Raw genomic sequence first — 22,703 nt, 5'->3', positions numbered from 1 at the left:
TCCAATTTATTATGTTTTTATTTTATGTTTAAATGAACATTGCCCTGGTATATTTTTATGCCCCTGCTGCTGGGTGACAAGAGTAAAATGTTCTCCCTTGCATGTCTGTATGTCCATTCCCTCCGAAAGTGGTTTTCTTTTTTCTAATTTCAATTAGCCTCCTACGGAACTTAAACACTATGCAATTTACATATCAAACACAGATCAAGCTTGAATTTGGATGGTGTCCCTTCCGCCATAGCTGGAGGGGCAGTAAGTTTTGCCCTTGTCTGTATGTACCCAAAATTGGTTTCCCTTCTCTAACTTCAGTTTGCTTCCATATAATTCTATGAAACTTATACACAACGCTTATTACCCCAAAATACTGAATAAGTCTGAATTTTGGTAGTTTCACTTTAACCATTTGAAACTTATTATGAGTTATGCCTCTTAATAAACAGAAAAATTGTAAAATATTTAGTTTTCCATTAAAGTTTGCCTCAACCAAATGTTATGAAACTTATACACAATGCTTATAACCAAATTACACAAATCAAGTTGAATTTTTGTGGTGTCACACTACCATTATCAAGTAAAAAGGGGGGATCATCTGTGTCCATGGGGACACATTCTCAATTTTTATACCACCACAAAAATTACAAAAATTTTGGTCATATATTGGTATCATGTCATCGTCATCAGCGTCCTCCCAACAGATGGTTTCTGGATAATAACTGTAGTATATGTGAATAGAAATCAATAGAATTTTAACACAATGTTTATAACCTCAAAGGAAAGGTTGGGATTGATTTTGGAGATTATGGTCCCAAAGGTTTAGGAATTTGGGGCTCAAAGGGGCCCAAAACAAGAGATTGTCTAGTTTCAGGACATTCAATAAGTTGTGTATAAGTATTTAAATTGCTCTGAAATTGTACCACAATTTTTAATACCATAAGTAGAAGGTTGAGATTTATTTTAAGGGTTATGGGGCAAACAGATTGTATGATTTTCTCTGACATTGCACCACAAGGTTCTATATAACAAAGGGAAGGCTAGGATTCAGTTTGGGGTTATTTTCCCCAAACATGTAGGAATAAGGGGCCAAAGAGAAACATTTTTCTAGTTTACAGACAATAACTTGTGTTTTAGTTTATGGATCTCTCTGAAATTATACTACAAGGTTTCTTACTACAAAGGAAAGGCTGGAATTGAGTTTTGGGGTTCTTGCTCCAAGAATAAATTGGGGGTCAAATAAGGGACAAGGGGTTTTCTGGTTAAAGGCAGTTTAGACAATTTAAAAGCAGTGTAAGGGAGGTAATCCCAATTCCATTTAAAAAATACTGTTATATACATGTTTGATTACCTCCCTTACACTACTTGAAAATTATGTATTAAGAAATGGTGATTGTCCTGAGATGATTAGCTGTAATTTTTTTTTAAAAGTTACTATTGATTGATTTGATTTTAACCATGACTGTATGTCATTTTATATTTTAATATTTAGAGGGAAAAGAGGGGGGAACAGTTTTTCTCATTTTAGATTTCAGAAAATTAAAAAGAAAATTTCTCCAAATAATTTTTTTCAGGGGATTAATATTCAACAGCATAGTGAATACTGAGTACTCAAAGGCAAAAAAAATTAAGTTCATTAGACTACATTCATTCTGTGTCACAATAATGATAAACCTATGCTGTGTCAACTAAATCATAATCCAAATTCAGAGCTGTATCCAGCTTGATTGTTGTGTCCATACTTGCCCCAACTGTTCAAGGTTTGATCTCTGCGGTTGTATAAAGCTGTGCCCTGCGGAGCATCTGGTTTAATATCCTGTGATACTTTTTTAACCATATATCAACACAATTTGATCTGAACTTTCCTGGGGTATACACCAGTGCTGTATCTATATTTTGTTTGGAGGAGTCATAATCACTGTCTAGGTACCTACATGTCATCATCTTTGTCTTATCTTCCTGTGTTTGAAAATATGCACAACATAGCAAGAGGTGAATATGGTTTAAATTTATCCATGTCCGTATCAAGCATTTTATTGATAATATAAACTCTGATATTCAATTTTGCAGCTAGATGTGTATGTAAATTATCAAATACTTGTCAAGAAAACATGTGGTTATTAAAAATTACACAATATGCAGAAACTCGAGTTCATGGCATGAGAATCTATCTGTAAGATCCAGTTGAAGATTCCCAGGTAGCAATCCGACAATACAATTACCAAAAAGATGCAGAAACTAATTCAGGCAATTTCAGGGATCTATCCATATTGAGCCTTCATTTGTTTTATGCTTTTGAAAATTTAGGAATTGTTTTGTCAGTTCCTCTGTCCTTGTATCTGAAACAAAGCATTTGCAGATGATAACTTGATTATCCCTTGCTTGATTGAAATAAAATTTAAACAGACAGAAGATACAAGGAAGGAACATTATGCTATGTTGTGTTGGGTAAATGTCAAAGGTAAAGGTCACTTGCTAAATTGTTCATGCTATGTTGTGTTTGGTAAATATTAAAGGTAAAGGTCACTTGCTTAATTGTTTCCATGTGGTAACTTCTAAATGTGTTCCCTTGCTTACTTGAATTTGAAACTTAAAAGGAAGGAAGATATAGAGAAAGGGGGCAATTCTATTGATTTTGAGATCATAGGTCAAGGTCACTTTTGCATAGAAAAGAACATTTTCATACGAACGCGAAAATTGAAATTTTTTTAGTCGTATATTGGTATGTCGTTGGCGACGTCGTCGTCAGAAGACATTTGGTTTTCACACTATAACATTAGTTTAAGTAAATAGAAATCTATGAAATTTAATCACAAGGTTTATGACCATAAAATGAAGGCTGGGATTGATTTTGGGAGTTTTGGTCCCAACAGATTAGGAATTAGGGGCCAAAAAGGGCCCAAATAAAAATTTGTCTTGGTTTTGCACAATAACTTTAGTATAAGTAAATAGAAATCTATGAAATTTTAACACAAGGTTTATGAACACAAAAGGAAGGTTGGGATTGATTTTGGGAGTTTTGGTCCTAACAGTTTAGGAGTGAGTGGCCAAAAAGGGGCCCAAATAAGCATTTTTCTTGGTTTTTGCACCATAACTTTAGTAGAAGTGAATAGAAATCTATGAAATTTAGACACAAGGTTTATGACCACAAAAGGAACGTTGGGATTGATTTTGGAAGTTTTGTTCCCAACAGTTTAGGAATTAGGGACCAAAAGGGTCCAAAATTAAATTTGTTTGATTTCATCCAAAATGAAATATTGGGGTTCTTTGATATGGGAAATCTAACCGTGTATTTAGATTCTGAATTTTTGGTCCTGTTTTCAAATTGGTCTACATTAAGGTCCAAAGGGTCCAAAATTTAGCTTAGTTTGATTTTAACTAAAATTGAATTCTTGGGGTTTTTTGATATGCTGAATCTAAACATGTAATATATACGTGTTTCTCGTTTCTCGTTTTTTTATATAGATTAGACCGTTGGTTTTCCCGTTTGAATGGTTTTACACTAGTAATTTTGGGGCCCTTTATAGCTTGTTGTTCGGTGTGATCCAAGGCTCCGTGTTGAAGGCCGTACTTTAACCTATAATGGTTTACTTTTTAAATTGTTATTTGTATGGAGAGTTGTCTCATTGGCACTCACACCACATCTTCCTATATCTACTAAGATTTTTGATGATAGGCCCAGTTTTCAAGTTGGTCCAAATCGGGGTCCAAAATTAAACTTTGTTTGATTTCAACAAAAATTGAATATATGGTTTTCTTCAATATTCTGAATCTAACCATGTATTTAGATTTTTAATATTTGGGCCTGGTTATCAAATTGATCCACATTGAGGTCTAGAGGGTCTTAAATTGAACATTATTAGATTTCATAAAAAATTGAATTCTTGGGATTCTATGATATGCTGAATTCAACCATGTATTTAGATTTTGGATATTGGACCATAATAGGTAAATGTCCAATTTAAAGAAAATTAAGTTTTTAAGTTTAAGTTCTTAGACCACATTCATTCTGTGTCAGAAACCTATGCTGTGTCAACTATTTAATCACAATCCAAATGCAGAGCTGTATCAAGCTTAAATACTGTGTCCATACTTGCCCACACTGCTCAGGGTTCAGCCTCTGCAGTCTTATAAAGCTGCGCCCTGCGGAGCATCTGTTTTTTTTTCTTCTTTTTATTAACAATGACAGTTCAGGCTACAAATCCACTGAGTATAGGTTTTTTCACCGGGGAGCATGTTTTAGTCCGACACATTTTGGCGAACTACCACTTTAAACTCTAGACGAGTGATGCAGCAATATTCACGTCTGACGGTCTGTATTGTATACTGTACAACTCCATTCTGCACTATCTCTTTTTGAAGTTAAAGAAACTTTCAATGTCTTTCATGATTGAGGTGACAAATATTTTTTACTCTGCGATGTTTATATTTTCGTCCAATATTATTGTTGGAAGCATGAGAGGTTATAATATGATTTTTTTTTGCCGTCCATTGGGTGCATTAATGTAACAACAACGCAATGGTACCGTAGACTCAATTATTATTGTTACCCTCGTAATTAATCCAACCCTGCATTCTGGCAATTAGTCTCCAATGTAACAATAATTATTTTATCATTGTTACATTTCCATGTAACCGTAGCCAGTGCCTTCATGCAATCGCTTTCAACAACTTCGTTTGAACTTAGTTGGATAGATGTTTGTCACATCGTTTTTGTCTCGCTTGACGGAGTCAAAAAGCAAGACATGTATGCTGTTTTCGGCATCGGCGGCGTCTACAATGATTACTTTTATAATTTTTTTCCCTCATTTTTGTTGAGCCTGCCATTAACAGAAAAGAAGAAGGCGAGACACTGGGTTCCGCGGAACCATTACGAATTTTTGTTCATGCATTGGTTTGTGCATGATTATGTCAGTTTATTGGAGACAACTATAGTTGTAGGCAATGTAACTTGGTGTGCGTGTGCAATTGTATGAGCATTGGCACATCTAATCACTATGGAGATTCTTTGACCCTGCCCCATCAGTAATGGTTTATTGACTTTGACGTTTTGCTGAGTTTACATGTACAAAAATGTATTTATTTAGTTTTTGTTTAGGTTTGTTGAAAAGGAACTACTTATGATAAGTCAATGGTATTTGGTATGCAGTTGTATAATAAGCATAGGCATATCTCATTCCATGGAGATTCATGATTTGGCACACGACCCTCAGTCATGGTCTATTGACTTTGAAACGTTTGTTTATTGTCGAGCTTTCGACTTTTGTCGAAAAATCGAGATATAGCGATTCTACATTCCGTGGTCGGCGTCGTCTTTGACGGTGGCGTCAACAAATATTCACTCTGTGGTTAAAGTTTTAGAAATTGTAATAACTTTTTAAAACTATCCTTGTCGTTTCTACCAAACTTAGACGGAAGCTTGTTTGTGATCATAAGAAAGAAAGTATCCAGATTGGAACTTGTTCTAAATCTTTCTTAAGGCACTGGCCTCCCTAACAACACGACAAGCTAGCTACTATTACTAAATGTATGCACGCTGAAATAAAGTTCCCTTTAGTCCTCATGTATGTGCAAATGATACACATATTATTCATATTACCTGATTCATAACGGTTACCCATCTCTAGGTAAGGGGTTAAATTAAAGTTATCATGAATACGGATTCATTGAGTAAGAATTATTCACTTGCAAGTGAATAATTCATCATCAATGTTTCTCAGCCTATGTTTACAAAATTGAATCATACGGGATGCTGAAAGCGAAGTATTATTAAATCATTTCCCCATATCACTTTCATTAATGATTGAATATCATCTCGTAGCTAGTGCCCTCAAAACGATTTTTTATACGACCGCAAAAATAACAAAAAAAATTGTTGTATTTTGGTATCACGTCGTCGTCATTGTCGTCGTCCGAAGACAGATGGTTTCCGGATAATAACTTTTAAAATTTTAACACAATGTTTATAACCACAAAAGGATGGTTGGGATTGATTTTGGGGGTTCTCGGGTCCCAAAGGTTTAGGAATTAAGGGCCCAAAGGGGCCAAATCATGCATGTATCTAGTTTCAGGACAATAAGTTGTGTATAAGTATTTCAATTGCTTTGCAAACAGTCTAGGAATTAAGGGTAAAAATAGGGCCAAAAAAGCATTTTTCAGTTGCAGGACAATAACTTGTGTCTACTAGTATGGATCTCTCTGGCATTGTACCACACGGTGTCCATACTTGCCCCAACTGTTCAGGGTTCAACATCTGCGGTCGTATAAAGCTGCGACCTGCTGAGAATTTGGTTACTAAATGAATTATGATTTTCTCAGATATTGACAAATCCAACTTTACTGTGATAGGAATAAAAACAAATATGACACAGTTAAAGATAAACACATTAAGTTTGTAAAAACAGTCGAAATTATGCAAAGTATCTTTGAGGCTTATCAACTAATAATAGTTAGCAGAGACAGTACTGGAAAATGGGGTCGGGGGATTAGGGTTAGATTTGTGGCGGATCCAGAAATGTTCATAAAAGGGATGATGGTTTTGACTCCCTAAGAGGTAAACTATGAGTGGCCGTTCGTGTCATTTGCGGGATATTCTATCTTGTTATTTTTAATAACGCGTTATTTTACTAAACTATCGCGTTACTTTACAACAATAACGCGTTATTTCCCCATTTTAACGCGTTAGTTTTCTAAACTAACGCATTATTATACAAAACTATCGCGATATTTCATTTTTGTTATTAATTTGGAAAATTATCAAGGCTATAACGCGTTAGTTTTCATAATTAACGTGATATTATTTATTCAATTATTAACGTGTTATTTTGTAAAACTATCGCGTTACTTTCTTAAACTATCGCGTTATTTCTTTATTTTATGAAAACTATCGCAGTTATACACGAATAAGTACGATCCAATGGGAGTGTGTGTTATTTCCGTCTTTTGGCATTAGAAGCAAAATAAATAGAATCCACGGAGACCGAGATAGATTTTTGCAAAGAATAAGTAGACAGTAGATAATTACCTCAGATTTGGAAAAATCAGATATTTTAACAGATATTAATCCAGAAATTAAATAACAACTGTACAAAATACAGGTACAGCATTTAATAACATAAACAAGCAAATTAAATCGCAATGTCTTTTTCAATAATCTATTGGAAAAAAAGATAACAAACTTAAATGAAAGTAATAAAATATCCCTATACAAACATATTAAGATTATCTTGATTTTTTTTACCCAAAACATTACCATTCTGACTACAGAAATCTATTAAAACAATTCAGAATAAACGAACACACTTTTTTAAAAGAAAAGGGTCGACATCTCAAGATCTTTCGAGATTAGAGATACTGCATATTCTGTAATGAGATAGAGGACGAAAAACACTTCTTTCTCAAATACCCTAAACATAACTTTTTATAGGAAAAAACCCATTTCGACTCCATGAAAATCAATTCAGAATGGAAAGATACTGCTGCTAAAGATGACATGCTCAAACTTAAAATATTAATAAACCCCAAATCTCACAGTAAAATTAACAAGAGGCTCTCAAGAGCCTGAATCGCTCACCTTAATTTTTTTGGTTAAATCTCTCATCAATGATTATTTTGGCTTTTAAATTTATTTAAAATTTATTAATGTTCTTTGAATCGTCCTATTTTCTTCAAAAGCAAAAAAAAAATCATTTTCTCCTATGTTCTATTTTAGCCATAGGAGCTATGTTTCTGACATACAAGGAAATGAAATATAAAATTTATACTAGATACTCTGAAACTCATTTAGCCTAAGTTTGGTTGAATTTGGTTTAGTAGTTTTAGAGGAGAAGATTTTTTAAAGTTAGCAAATATGATGAACAAATTGTGAAAAAATTGTCATTAAAGGACAATAACCCCTTAAGGGGTCAATTGACAATTTTGGTCATATTAACTTATTTGTAGATCTTACTTTGCTGATCATTTTGCTGTAAACAGTTTATCTTTATCTATAATAATATTCAAGATAATGACCAAAAACTGCAAAATTTCCTTAAAATTACCAATTAAGTGGCAGCAACCCAACAATGGTTTGTTTGATTCATCTGAAAATTTCAGGGCTGATAGATCTTGACCTAATGAACAATTTTACCCCATGTCAGATTTGCTCTAAATGCTTTCGTTTTTGAGATATAAGCCAAAAACTGCATTTGACCCCTATGTTCTATTTTAAGTAACAGCGGCCATGTTTTTTGACGGATCAAAAATCGAAGCACACACTTTGTGCAGGATAATCTAAGGAACAATCATGCTAAGTTTCATCCAAATCCATTCAGTAGTTTTAGAGGAGAAGATTTTTTAAAGTTAGCAAATGTGATGAACAAATTGTGAAAAATTGTCATTAAAGGACAATAACCCCTTAAGGGGTCAATTGACAATTTTGGTCATATTAACTTATTTGTAGATCTTACTTTGCTGATCATTTTTGCTGTAAACAGTTTATCTTTATCTATAATAATATTCAAGATAATGACCAAAAACTGCAAAATTTCCTTAAAATTACCAATTAAGTGGCAGCAACCCAACAATGGTTTGTTTGATTCATCTGAAAATTTCAGGGCTGATAGATCTTGACCTAATGAACAATTTTACCCCATGTCAGATTTGCTCTAAATGCTTTCGTTTTTGAGATATAAGCCAAAAACTGCATTTGACCCCTATGTTCTATTTTAAGTAACAGCGGCCATGTTTTTTGACGGATCAAAAATCGAAGCACACACTTTGTGCAGGATAATCTAAGGAACAATCATGCTAAGTTTCATCCAAATACATTCAGTAGTTTCAGAGGAGAAGATTTTTTAAAGTTAGCAAATGTGATGAACAAATTGTGAAAATTGTCATTAAAGGACAATAACCCCTTAAGGGGTCAATTGACAATTTTGGTAATATTAACTTATTTGTAGATCTTACTTTGCTGATCATTTTTGCTGTAAACAGTTTATCTTTATCTATAATAATATTCAAGATAATGACCAAAAACTGCAAAATTTCCTTAAAATTACCAATTAAGTGGCAGCAACCCAACAATGGTTTGTTTGATTCATCTGAAAATTTCAGGGCTGATAGATCTTGACCTAATGAACATTTTTACCCCAGTCAGATTTGCTCTAAATGCTTTCATTTTTGAGATATAAGCCAAAAACTGCATTTGCCCCCTATGTTATATTTTAAGTAACGGCGGCCATGTTTTTTGACGGATCAAAAATCTAAGCACATACTTTGTGCAGGATAATCTAAGGAACAACCATGCTAAGTTTCATTCAAATCCATTCAGTAGTTTCAGAGGAGAAGATGTTTGAAAAATTGTTAACGACGACAGACGACGACGTCGACGACGACGACGACGACGACGGACGCCAAGTGATGAGAAAAGCTCACATGGCCTTTTAGGCCAGGTGAGCTAAAAATACAGTTTCCTTTATAAGACAGTCGAACTGAGGACGGGAGACCCAAAACAATAATTAGAACTGCTATTCAAATATTGTATTGTTTATATATATGTATATATTTTATGTTTGTCACAGATCATGTTTTTGATTTATATGGCAGTAAAAGTATTTGATTTGATTTGATTTTGATATTTTAGAAGCGGAAAATCTAATAAACATTGAATTAATTTCAACAGAGACATTATATACCTCTGATTCCAACTACAAAACAATAGTTTCAGAGGTGTATCCCTTCGTGTGTGTGTGTGTGTGTGTGTGTATGTAAACATTGGGGGTTCATATGTATGTAAACAGTTAATGGATAAGATCATAAGAGCCATTAACAACTTTTAAATGACAGCTCGACATGCCCTCTCTAGGGACGACATCAATAGTCCAATGTAGGATACAAAAATCAGTTTTTCACTGACACCCCCCGCCTTTTCTTAATTTGGGATAAATGTATGGACCAACAAGGGCATATGCTAGTATCAGAAAATGCTTTTTGCGTCATGGGTCCATGGGTCCTGTCCCCCCCCCCCCCCCCAACAATGTATGCATGTTCTGTATTGTTAATGACCTGGACATCAGTTTTAAAAATTATTGGAAAAAAGTGATGTGTATTTTCAAAAGTATTTATTTTAGTAAGCCTCTTCTTAGTCGAGGTGAACTATTGGGAGGCATCAATGTCCGCATCATCATTCTAATGAGCGTTTGTTTCCATGCTCAGTTCTAAGAACTATGGCACCTAAAATCATGGAACTTGGTATGCAGGTGGAGCAGCCATAACTAAAAATGTTGATTAAGTTTACGTCCAGTTGTATCCAATATTAAGATTTCGTCAACCTTGTATATGCATTTCTTATTTTTAGTGCTTGTCAAGTTATACGGTACTATACCCATAACGAATAAATATTGTAGCTCCTTGTAACGATTCAACTTTCAATAAAATTGGTTGGGTTATGGTTATGATTTCATTTTTAAAGGGTTAAGACAAGAATTCATTCAAACTGTAAAACAATTAAAGTGCCTGCAAGTTTTAGTAATTTTAAACCCGATTGTCACCTTATTGTAGATTGGAGCAATTTGCCGCTATGGCGAACCTATTTTTTTTTTTATTTCAATCCATATCTCAAATCTGAAAAGTTGGAAGTAAATCAGACAAAACATCCTCGAGATGAAACACCGGACAACATGCGAAAATGGATGAAATTTGAAAAATTAGGCAGGACTGTTGTTTTGAGTAAAACAAAAACACAAGATGAGCAACTTGGGAAAAAAAATGAAGATAGACTAATAAAAGAAAAACAAAACTAGACAGAGTAAAAATAAAAAAAGACAGGAACAGAGATAACTAAAAAAAATTTCAACCTACTAACGGATTCGGAAACAAGGTTTAACTTTACCTTAAATGATAGGTGTATTTAAAAAAATATAACATGCTAAACAAAATTGTATCAAAATTAATACTCATGTCAAGGTTTAGGTCATTACCATTAAAAAATATTTTGCCTTATTTTCAAAGCAACATTTGTTTACCAAAGACATTTCTAAGCCTTGTTTTTTTATGCGAATAAAACAAGTGTCTGTTCCCGGAATACCCTGAAAGGAAATCCTCATCTTCGTGTTCAGGATCTAGAGCAGCCCTCTCCCTCGTGTCCGGTTGATCAATCCATGAAGTCGCGCCAGAGACTTTTTCAACTTAGTAGCCAATTCATGTGTTATCTCTTCTGTCTTTTCGGATTGATTATCCAGTCTCACTGAAAGGAACAGCAATTGTGATTGGATATCGACATTGAAAATAAATAACAAAACGTATCGTGTATTTCCAATAAAATATCACGTTAGAGGGTGTTCACATACTAAAACGTGCGAGCCAATCAGCTATTATATTAAAATGTAAGCGTGGTTGCGGTTGGTCGTGGGTGTGGTTTACCATATAAGAACGAGTAGCCTCATCACGAATTGTGCTCTCCTGTGTGGAGTAATGAAAGACGACAACAATGGCGCTGTAACGAAAGAATGTGGATGGAGATCGGAACGAAAAAGGGCTGAGGCGACACAACAGGAGTAAGTTTGAACAGTATAGATCGCACCTAGCTAACATGGTGCACACACCTAATTTTTAGCTGTTGCAACACAAGGCAGCTTTGCCCACGAACGTATATTTTTGCTTGTAACAGTTTTGTTTACTCTTACATGTTATTTTTATTTCCTGCATTTTTTGTTGCAGAATAATTATTTTGTATTCTGTCTTGAACAAGATCATGTCTCTTCAGCTCTTACAAACACATGATTTTTATTTTAGAATTTTACCCCCCCCCCCTTTTTTTACAACAAAAGGTGGGCTATACACCTTATCGTTATTTTGTCCGCCATTACTGGATATCACACAGGTTCCTGTAAAATGAATCCGGGTCCGTCCGCCCTGATTTCGGTTCGCCCTAGTTCCGTTTCGCCCTGAGACCGTTCGCCCTGATACCTGTTGGCCCTGGGTATGTTCGCCCTGATTTTTATTTTTTATTATAGTGTTGTGTTGTGTGTATTTAATTAAATATGTTGAAGTCGGTCTACAATTTCGCCGAATATTTACGATGTATTATGTTGTCTACAGCTAGCTGCTACTAGATTATAAGTTCATGTCTAACAATTTGTACATCAGTGTTTTTACCCATCCAAGCTGACTATTTTATTTGAGAAAAATGTTATTTTCATTATTAATCCATCAAAGGCAATTCATATACCAATCAGTGATATCAAAGATTTCAAATCATACCTAATCAGCAATAAAAATTCAATCAACAGTAATTAAAAGTAATTATAAAATGAAGTGTAACAATGCAGCCAAGAATTTTATTTAATTAATATTCTGTATTTAACTGTTAATAGATATACATACATTTTAATATATATAAATATATATTTCTTTCATTAATGTAACATAAACATATCATAAATGAAAATAGGGCGAACGAACCCAGGGCGAACGGATTACCATGGCGAACAAACTCAGTGCGAACAAACCTAGGGCGAACATATAATCAGGTCGAACGATCCCGATACTCTGTAAAATTTTGACTTCATAAAACAAAATATCTGACGCCACAATGGAAAAGTGATTGTTGTTCAACGTCCGGGTCAGCCAGGATTAGCAATAAGGTGTATTGTCTAATGAGGTGGGAAATAAACTGGTCTGCTGTTCCATCTACATGTATAGATGTGCCCTGAAGGAACGGGTTAGAGCCATTGTCACATTGACATTAATTGGAAGAGTCTTACATATTCAACTATTCGCTAATAAAATATTGACCAATTATAGTGATAAGAAATTGACCTCAAATGTCGACTTTTATGGGGACTGTTGTCGTCTGTTCTCTAAGCTCGGGATTTCAGGATTGACCCTCTCAGGATCTGGGAATTTAATTTTTGAATTTGGAGATGTCAGGATTTCAATTTATTTAAATACAGGACCTTGGTATTTCGTGTTTTTAAGCCCTGGGATTCGGGATTAATACCCCTCAAACCGCCCCTCTCAATTTAATCTGCAACACCTACTGAAACTATAGAACAAATTACTGTAATGTGTTCGCAAACCGGTGAGAACCTTTCTAACCAACTAAACCAACCAACCGACCAGACAGACACCAACAACATACCAAAAGAATTAAACAGGACATATGAATGCTCAGAATTACTACTGCAGCCACTACTGCATACCGCATATCACACAAATATAGTTTCTAGGTCGGAAAAGTCTCCTTTTTATGTGTGTGTGCAAAATGGATTGTATTTTTATATGTAATGCAGCAGCAAATAAGTATCACATTAGTGGCTAGAATTTACGTTGATGTTTTGAATGTAAACACAAAATCGCTTCAAGTGTATAACAAGTTTTATTCACCGGGCATAATATTATAACAACTGGAACACGAATTAACAGATATAAATCTCTTAAGCAGCAATCAACAATTAACAATATTTCGTATAGCTTAGACGAACAGATAATTCTTTAAAACAGGTACACCAAAAATCAACATTCAAGAAAACACAGATTCTATCGGCAACTCTCCATATAAATACTTTAGTTAAAGTTAGTAAAATACTACACAAATAAATAAGTCACAATTTTCCTAACCCTCGATATTATAGAGATATATTAACAGCAACCCTGACTAATTAAAACAAACGGACACTTTTGCCGACTTTACGCACCTTTCTTCTATTTAAAGTTAAAATTCATTATCAAACTTTATTCTCAAAACTTATAATATTTAGCTGAAAACAAGAAAATTATTAAATCTCTGCCTCCGTTAAAAACTGGAAACTGGAACAATTATATGAACTGCATAAATATTTATATTGCATATATGTATTGCAACATTCTGGAACTTAAACGGCTGCTTTAGAAAAACTGTACCTTGAAATTTATGAGACACATAAATAAAGTTGCTAGACGACGGTAGGGACAAGCTGGAACTAACGTAAAATACTATCAATCTTACGCTATTGTTGTTTCTTCGCGTGAGAGAAATTCCAAATATGGGTGAAATCAATGACCCAATGAGGAAACTTCCTTATAAGGTACATATCTTTGCACTAAACGTCTGATCAAATGACGTCAACACAGCCCTATTACTGTGAAAAGGTGCGCAACATACATGTAGGTGCAAAAATAGATCATAAGAAGTTATTACAATAATCTAAATAAAACTTCCTTCTACCTAAACTTTACATAAAATACTCTAACATTTATCCCTATTTTGAAAAACATACAAAATATATAACTACAGCATGTTCAGGACAGTCTACAAATTATACAATTTCTATTGTCACTATATTTATAATAATACTTGTGACTTCTGGTAAAAGCGAAAGTGAAAGTAACTTATAATTAATCAAAAGCTGCCGGTAAGAAAACACACGTTTTCTATCATTCTGGAACATACAATATTAAAACGATTAAACAATATGTAGGTAATAATGAAATAAAATACCACATTTACTGCTTTAATAAAATAACACAAAGTACGGTTGGCAGAAATATAGACAAGACAATGTAAATGGTATTTAAGTTAAAACATGAAGTCTTCATTATACATAAAGTATTTACCAGATTACCTAAATAATAGTTCAACAAAATATAAACAATATATCAATAAAAAATGATATCTGTCAAAAACGTCACATTACAATCTCAAGCTGTTTTTCATAGATATAAGAAGATATGGTATGAGTGCCGCTGTGCAATTAAGTCAATGAACATGATGAAGGCGTTACCTTCTCTGTACATTTAAGAACAGTTCCTCAAAATAGTTATTTGATATTAAATGATATCGGTCTACACCAATGCAAAATGGATCTTAAGTTGCGGTAAGTATTTTCACCACTGGACTGAGCACCTCCGCACAACATGCACAACATGGAACACCACCAAACACCCAAACATTTTGTTTTTATCTGGCATGTATGGTTATAAATTTGACCTAAATATATTATTTTAGTTATTAATTTTCAACAAATATTGAAATAATAAGTTTAAATAAGAGACCAAATATCTCCATCAAAAATAAAAAGAGAACACCACGGGACACACACAATATCTATAAAAAAATTGCTTCTTTTAAATACAGGACTATGGATTGATTTGACCACTTAAAACATGATGTGTCTTAACTCGACATAATAATCCATGAGACCATGGATTGATTTGAACACTTAAACATGCCATGGTCTTATCTCTACATCATATTCCATGAGATTATGGATTGATTTGACCACCCACAACATGCCATGGTCTTAACTCTACATAATAATCCATGAGACCATGGATTGATTTGACCACTCACAACATATCATGGTCTTATCTTTATATAATTGTCCATAAGACCATGGATTGATTTGACCACTCAAAACATGCCATGGTCTTATCTCTACAATATTATCTAGAAGACTATGGATTGATCTGTCCACTCACAACATGCCATGGTACTCACTCTTCATTTTTATCCATGAGACCATGACTTGATATGTCCACTCACAACATGTCATGGTCTTATTTCTTCACAATTGTCCATGAGACCATGGATTGACTTGACCACCCACAACATGCCATGGTCTTATCTCTACAATATTATCCATAAGACCATGGGTTGATTTGACAACCAAAACATGTCATGGTCTTATATCTACATTATTGTCCATGAGACCATGGATTGATTTAACCACCAGAACGTGTCCTGGTCTTATTTCTTCATTATTGTCCATAAGACCATGGATTGATTTGACCACTCACAACATGCCATGGTCTTAAATCTACATTATTGTTGGAAATCACGCACATAAGAGAAATTATAATCAATGAGTCCATGGATTGATTTGACCACTCACAATATGCCATGGTCTTATTTCTTCATTATTGTCCATGAGACCATGGATTGATTTGACCACTCACAACATGTCATTGTCTTATATCTACATTATTGTCCATGAGACCATGGATTGATTTAACCACTCACAACATGCCATGGTCTTAAATCTACATTATAATCCATGAGACCATGGATTGGTTAGACCACTCACAATATGCCATGGTCTTATTTCTTCATTATTGTCCATAAGACCATGGATTGATTTGACCACTCACAACATGCCATGGTCTTAAATCTACATTATAATCCATGAGACCATGGATTGGTTTGACCACTCACAATATGCCATGGTCTTATTTCTTCATTATTGTCCATAAGACCATGGATTGATTTGACCACTCCCAACATGCCATGGTCTTAAATCTACATTATAATCCATGAGACCATGGATTGGTTTGACCACTCACAATATGCCATGGTCTTATTTCTTCATAATTGTCCATAAGACCATGGATTGATTTGACCACTCCCAACATGCCATGGTCTTAAATCTACATTATAATCCATGAGACCATGGATTGGTTTGACCACTCACAATATGCCATGGTCTTATTTCTTCATAATTGTCCATGAGACCATGGATTGATTTGACCACTCAAAACATGTCATGGTCTCATCTCTACATTATTATATATAAGACCATTGATTGATATGTCCACTCACAACATGTCATGGTCTTAACTCTACATTACTATCTATAAGACCATGGATTGTTTTGACTACTCACAACATGTCATGGCCTTATCTTTATATAATTGTCCATAAGACCATAAATTGATTTGGCCACCCATAAAATGTGGTGGTCTGAACTCTGCATTATTATCCATGAGACCATGATTTGATTTGACCACCCACAACATTTCACAGTCTGATTAATATATATAATGAGTTATTTAAGAAAACGTATCATATAAAAGGTTTATTTTACAAGAACTTTTTAACTGGAATTTTAATAAAATATGCCAGAGAAAAAAAAATTATATTATTATTATTTATTTTTTCAGAAACCAAATAACATGAATATTGAAGAAGACATTAATGCAGCACAATCATTATATTGTATATCATCAACATTTTTAGTCTACATCGACTAATGGATCTTTAACACCACCATGGCCATAGTTATTGTTACATTAGTGAGTAATTAAAACAAATAATATGTTTAAGTGCATCAATATTGTTTTCTTTTTTTTATAGTATATTCAATAAAACATGTAACCCATCACTTTGCTTTGCAAATCACTATATTTATATGATATATAATTTTTTATAAGATATAAAAAAGAAGATGTGGTATGATTGCCAATGAGACAACTATCCACAAAAGACCAAAATGACACAACCATTAACAACTATAGGTCACTGTACGGCTTTCAACAATGAGCAAAGCCCATACCGCATAGCAAACTTTTCCATATTAAAAAGATAATCAACTTCTTAAAAAGTCTTATTTTTGTAGGAATGATAATGAAAAAGAGCTTTTATATCATAAGAAGTTTTGTACACATGTAACCATACAAATTTGTGTTTCAGAATCAAGATGACCATTTCACTATTTAAGAATTATTTACGTAATCCTAATGCCAATACAAAGATATATGCATAACTTATACTTTTGAATTAGAAGAAAGGCATAAGGAACTAAATCTGAGTATACGTTTCTCCGCCATTTTTTTAAACATTACTGTCTGATAATAAATATTGGATTTGATAATAGTTTTGTTTGTTTATTCATACTATCCTTTTTTACAGGGTAACATGGAAGCTTATTTGATAATTGAGACAAGTGTTGAGAATATAACCACAGTTGCTGTTGGTCCTGATTTTCTTCTGATATACAGGCAGAATTTTCTTCATGGAAGGTACTTTTGAAATAATCATGATTACTTTTTTATATTGTAGATTAGAGCAACTCTAAATACAATCAAAACTGTATTACAATTACAAACTGTTGAATTTCATTTTGCCATAGTCTAAATATTACTCTTCTAATTTGATCTAATCTATAAAACTGCTCATTAATATAGTGAGATCTGATATTCACTTTGAGTTAGTTTTTTAACTATTAAACTAGGCAATATAGGGAAGGTGTGTTGACATAAGTGGTCTCTTAACACATTAACTCCAAATAGAGCTTTCCTTAGTAGAGGCCATATATTGATTATGTGTATCAGCAGGGAAAAAGTAAAAGCATAAAATATAGTATATATGCTAATACACATAATAAACAGTGCCTGGTTATGAAACATCACCAGGCGCTGTTAATTATTTTCATATATACACATATATTTTTACTGATTAAAATACTACAATAGGGAACAATTTGACAATGATTGAATTTAGTAGTGTCAACCTATGACCCTTGTATATAGCAAAATCATAATTTTAATGCAACAACGTTTGTAACGTTCATTTTGATTGGATAATGTCACTTTTTTACATGGCATCAATTGACAATTCTAATCCAATTATTTTGTAAGGTTAAGTCTGCTGTTTTTTTTGTTTACTTTGTCAAATTTCATTGAATTTTACAGAAGCTTTTGAATTATTAAAAAAAATTTTGTCTTTGTTATATCTGTGTTTTATCGATAAAAGACAATTTCTTTTTGTGCATTTCATTTAGATAACACATAAGTTTTCAGCTGTTTTTATAGCACTATAAATAAATGTTATGGTGTTGTCAATGACATTTTGGTTCGCAGACTGTTCCAAATAGGTTCATGAATCTCTATGAATTCTATTCCACTTAAGGATGAATGGGATTGTATTTGGTTGTAATTGTCCTTGCAGGTTTCTTATAATGGCCAAAAAACAATTATTTGTCCTGTTTTAAGACAATAACTTGAGTAAAAGAGATATTCATTTTGGCAATATTTTCGCACAAGGTTCCACACCGCAATAGGTTGTGATTATATTTTGGGGGTTATTGTCATAGTGGTTAAGAAATTATGGGCCGACAAGAAGCATTTTTAGCTCACCTGGCCCGAAGGAAATTAAGGATATTTTGCTGTTTTTGGTTATTATCTTGAATACTATTATAGATAGAGATAAACTGTAACCAGCAATAATGTTCAGCAAAGTAAGATTTACAAATAAGTCAACATGACCGAAATGATCAGTTGACCCCTTTAGGAGTTATTGCCCTTTATAGTCAATTTTTAACAATTTTTATAAAATTTGTAAATGTTTACTAACATTTTCCACAGAAACTACTGGGCCAAGTTTATTATAGATAGAGATAATTGTATGCAGCAAGAATGTTCAGTAAAGTAAAATGTACAAACACATCACCAAAACACAATTTTGTTATGAAACCATCTGCTTCCTTTGTTTAATATTCACATAGACCAAGGTGAGCGACACAGGCTCTTTAGAGCCTCTAGTTCAAGCTGCGTTTAGTGGAGCATTTTTTTTTAGAACATATAATAGATGTACATAAGATAAAATGTAAAAATACAAAAACACATCAATCTTTAACTGTTTTAAGAATTGAATGCTTCTTTTTGTAACTTCATTGGGGTGTAAAAGTGTTGGCCGAAGTTCCGCGCTTCATTCTTAAAATGTGAGCACGGTCAACACTTTTACAACCCTATGAAGTTACAAAAAGAAGCATTCAATACTTATAATAACATTTTTTAGCTATGATCATGAAAACACAAATTTTATAATTTTTTTAATTTAATTCACATGTGCACTTTATTGTGGGACCACATGTTATCATGAATGAAGTTTTATTGAGTGATGCAAATGCTTAAGTAATAACATGTGGTGTGCAGTTGGCCAATCAGAATAAAGTATTATAATAAAATGTAATTATTTAAATATGAAACTACATAATAAAGATAAAATTGATGGATTGAAGATCATAATTTCTGTTTTATTTTCAGATCTGATGGTTGAAATTATTGACTTCATGTGTTAAATGGTATAACTACTGCCTTAACTCTGATCTTACCTTTTTCCTGAAAACAGATTAGTTGGTGGCTAAACTGGGACAATCATACAGGTAAATCATAAGAGTAAATATTATTCATGCAATAAAAAAAAATGGCAATAAACTCATCATAGATACCAGGACTAAATTTAGTATATACGCCAGACGCACGTTTTGTCTACAAAAAGACTCATCAGTGACGCTCGAATCCAAAAAAGTTAAAAAAAGCCAAATAAAGTATGAAGTGTTACTTTTTAATTGGCTACATAAACTATATTTTGAATGCTTTTCAATTTGATAAAGAAGTCAATTGGTTTGTTAAAAACAATTTGTCGTGATTTCAAGTTAATCAAGTGCTTGTATAAGCCTTTAATACTACGGGAAACAGGGAGTGATTGGTCGAGATAGGAAGTATCTCTCATTTAGTATTGCAACTGTAACTAAGGACATACAAACACAATATCGATATTCAATGCAAATTTACATACTTACTACCTCTTATAATAGAATTAATATCTGCAGATTTTAAGTAGCCATCACATGTGACACTTCAGCCCAAAGCATCTCTGAATCCTACATAAATATATATATATAAACAAGTCTAAATTGAAAACAACGCTCAAACCGTTCAAACCTATGATTTTTTTTGGATAAAAACCACATTTTTTATATTCGGCTTGTAGCAAATTTCGTTGTAGAGGGGTCTAAATAAAGCTCAAACAACAATTTCTAAAAGACCAAAAGAGTAATTGAATTTTAAGAAGTATTATATTTGCCAATGTCACAGCTGTCTACCAGAGACCAACATACAATGTTAAATATTTATAGTATTATTACAGTAAAAAATCAGACATATAATTCAACAGACCGTACTCTTAACAATGTTGAGAATAATAATAAATCACTTTTGAGAATTGTACTAACCAAAAGATTGACTGTTAATTTCAATTGACTGAACTGTAAACGTTGACTTTCTGACAACTTAATTGATAGATATACCTACATTCGCAAACAATCATATTACTAGCACTACATCATGTACATCTACATTCATATATTTTGATGTTAATCAACCAACAATCAATCAATCTCTATTCCTATCCCTTTATTGCTCAGAAAGCATTATTTATACATTACTAGCATTGCATTAAGACCATGAAGATGCACAATTGAAATAGACATTCATACAATACAATAAGACTGAAAAAGTTTTATCTTAACCCCTAGAAAGCATTACAAAACTCAAAATCTAATCCATGCTTATAAATATATGATTAAATACATTTATATTTCTTGAATTTGTATTCTTTCTTTTTACATGTTTTAACAGGGAAAAGCTCTGGATATTGTTCAGACCTATATCCAAGACTTAGATATCAACAGCCACACATATGAGCAAGCAAATAAAGGACTACAGAAAAATAGAATTGTTTTCATATATACCACTGAAACTTTTATGCAGCATTGATCTTTGTATCTATTACAACAGAATTAACGAAAGATTAGGCATATGTTTTTCATAGTGTGCTTGCATTTCAATTTAATAAAAAATAATTCTAAAAATGGGAATAGTTTTTGTTCTTATTCATCATTGGCTTTCAAATATTTGACTTTGAGGGTTCCAGATGTTGGAAAATCCAAAATAGCACTTTGGACTAATGAAATTAATAACCTCTTGTTTTAATTGCGTTTTTAAGCACATTTAGAGCAAATTTGTAATGTAACCGTTTTCTTTAAATAACATGTTTATGACCCAATCAACCCACTTGGTGATTGTCAATCATTGATCATTTGTAATCTCTTAATTAGTGCAAACAATTCTAATTACAAGTGTGCAACAATTAAGATGTTTCCTTTGCAAGCACAGATGAATCAACTTTTTTTTTAAACAATTATTTTTTTATTAAAAAATTGATGAATGTTGACTTTGAATATAGACAAATTAGTAAAGGATAATGAACACTTTTTTTATAATTTACCACAAATCATTTTACAACACTGAAGTGCGAAATTATGATTATTTTCAAGAATCTTCGTTTCAATATGACAGTTCTTCACTCACTTCACCCAGAAAACTAAAGTCCATGCATTAAGGAACATGTAATGTTTGTGCACAACCCATTTTTTCATACCTATGAATGAAAAAGGTTCTTCAATGTATGATATTATCTCTTTGTTTTTGACTCATGATTATCATGAAAAGGACTATGTGGTGACCTTATTAAATTGAAGACAGATTTACCATTGTTTTGTGAGAATTATATCAAGGAATTTTTACAAACATAGATATTTAGAGTCCTGTATTTGTTTATTTGGAAATCAAAAGTTTTATTTCTTGACATTCATATACATGCAAAAGTTATATCTGCAAATACCTTTTAAATTAAAATCTGAAGAAGACATTTACTCTTCTGTTAAAATTTATTCCTAAACTGTCTTGTTGGCACATTTTGAATATTTGTTTGTTGTCAGATATTAATGCATTGTGAAATTATTTTTTTTTAGGCATATTAAAAATAAAGATCATAAAAACAATGTTGCTATGATTTGACACTAGGGAAGCCATCGTGAAAAAAAGGGAAGACTAAATATAAGAATTGAGGAGACCGATTAACATTTATAAGCAATTGTTGCTTGTTTCCGAAACCGAATTGTGATTGTTTTTTATAATTATACTTGTATTTTTCATAATATAAATATTGTTTACTCTAAAAATAAGAATATAGAGAGGGCACCATGCTGAAACATGCATTTAGTCTTTAGAGACATGATTTTATATATTAGTTATTAGCTTTGATTTAGCTGCCAGTAACAGTGAGTACTCTCAGATCTGTACTTAGTGTCTTTTCGTTGTTTGGATGTACAAGTACCCGGTCACATCTACAT

The 22,703-nt window shown here is 32.8% G+C and overlaps 1 long non-coding RNA gene across 1 annotated transcript; it reads left to right on the top strand.

Moving 5' to 3' along the window:
- Positions 1–11,416: 11,416 nt before the first annotated feature.
- LOC139482653 (uncharacterized) lies at positions 11,417–22,349 on the top strand. Its single transcript, XR_011654903.1, has 5 exons — positions 11,417–11,525; positions 16,888–17,019; positions 17,636–17,745; positions 19,771–19,889; positions 21,148–22,349. It is a non-coding gene; the product is annotated as an uncharacterized lncRNA (long non-coding RNA).
- The last annotated feature ends 354 nt before the right edge of the window (positions 22,350–22,703 follow it).

The sequence above is a fragment of the Mytilus edulis genome, chromosome 7, assembly GCF_963676685.1.
Source record: "Mytilus edulis chromosome 7, xbMytEdul2.2, whole genome shotgun sequence".
In the NCBI taxonomy this organism is placed as follows: domain Eukaryota; kingdom Metazoa; phylum Mollusca; class Bivalvia; order Mytilida; family Mytilidae; genus Mytilus; species Mytilus edulis.
The sequence above is the reverse complement of the archived record's forward strand: the minus strand, read 5'-3'. Positions and strand labels throughout refer to the sequence as shown.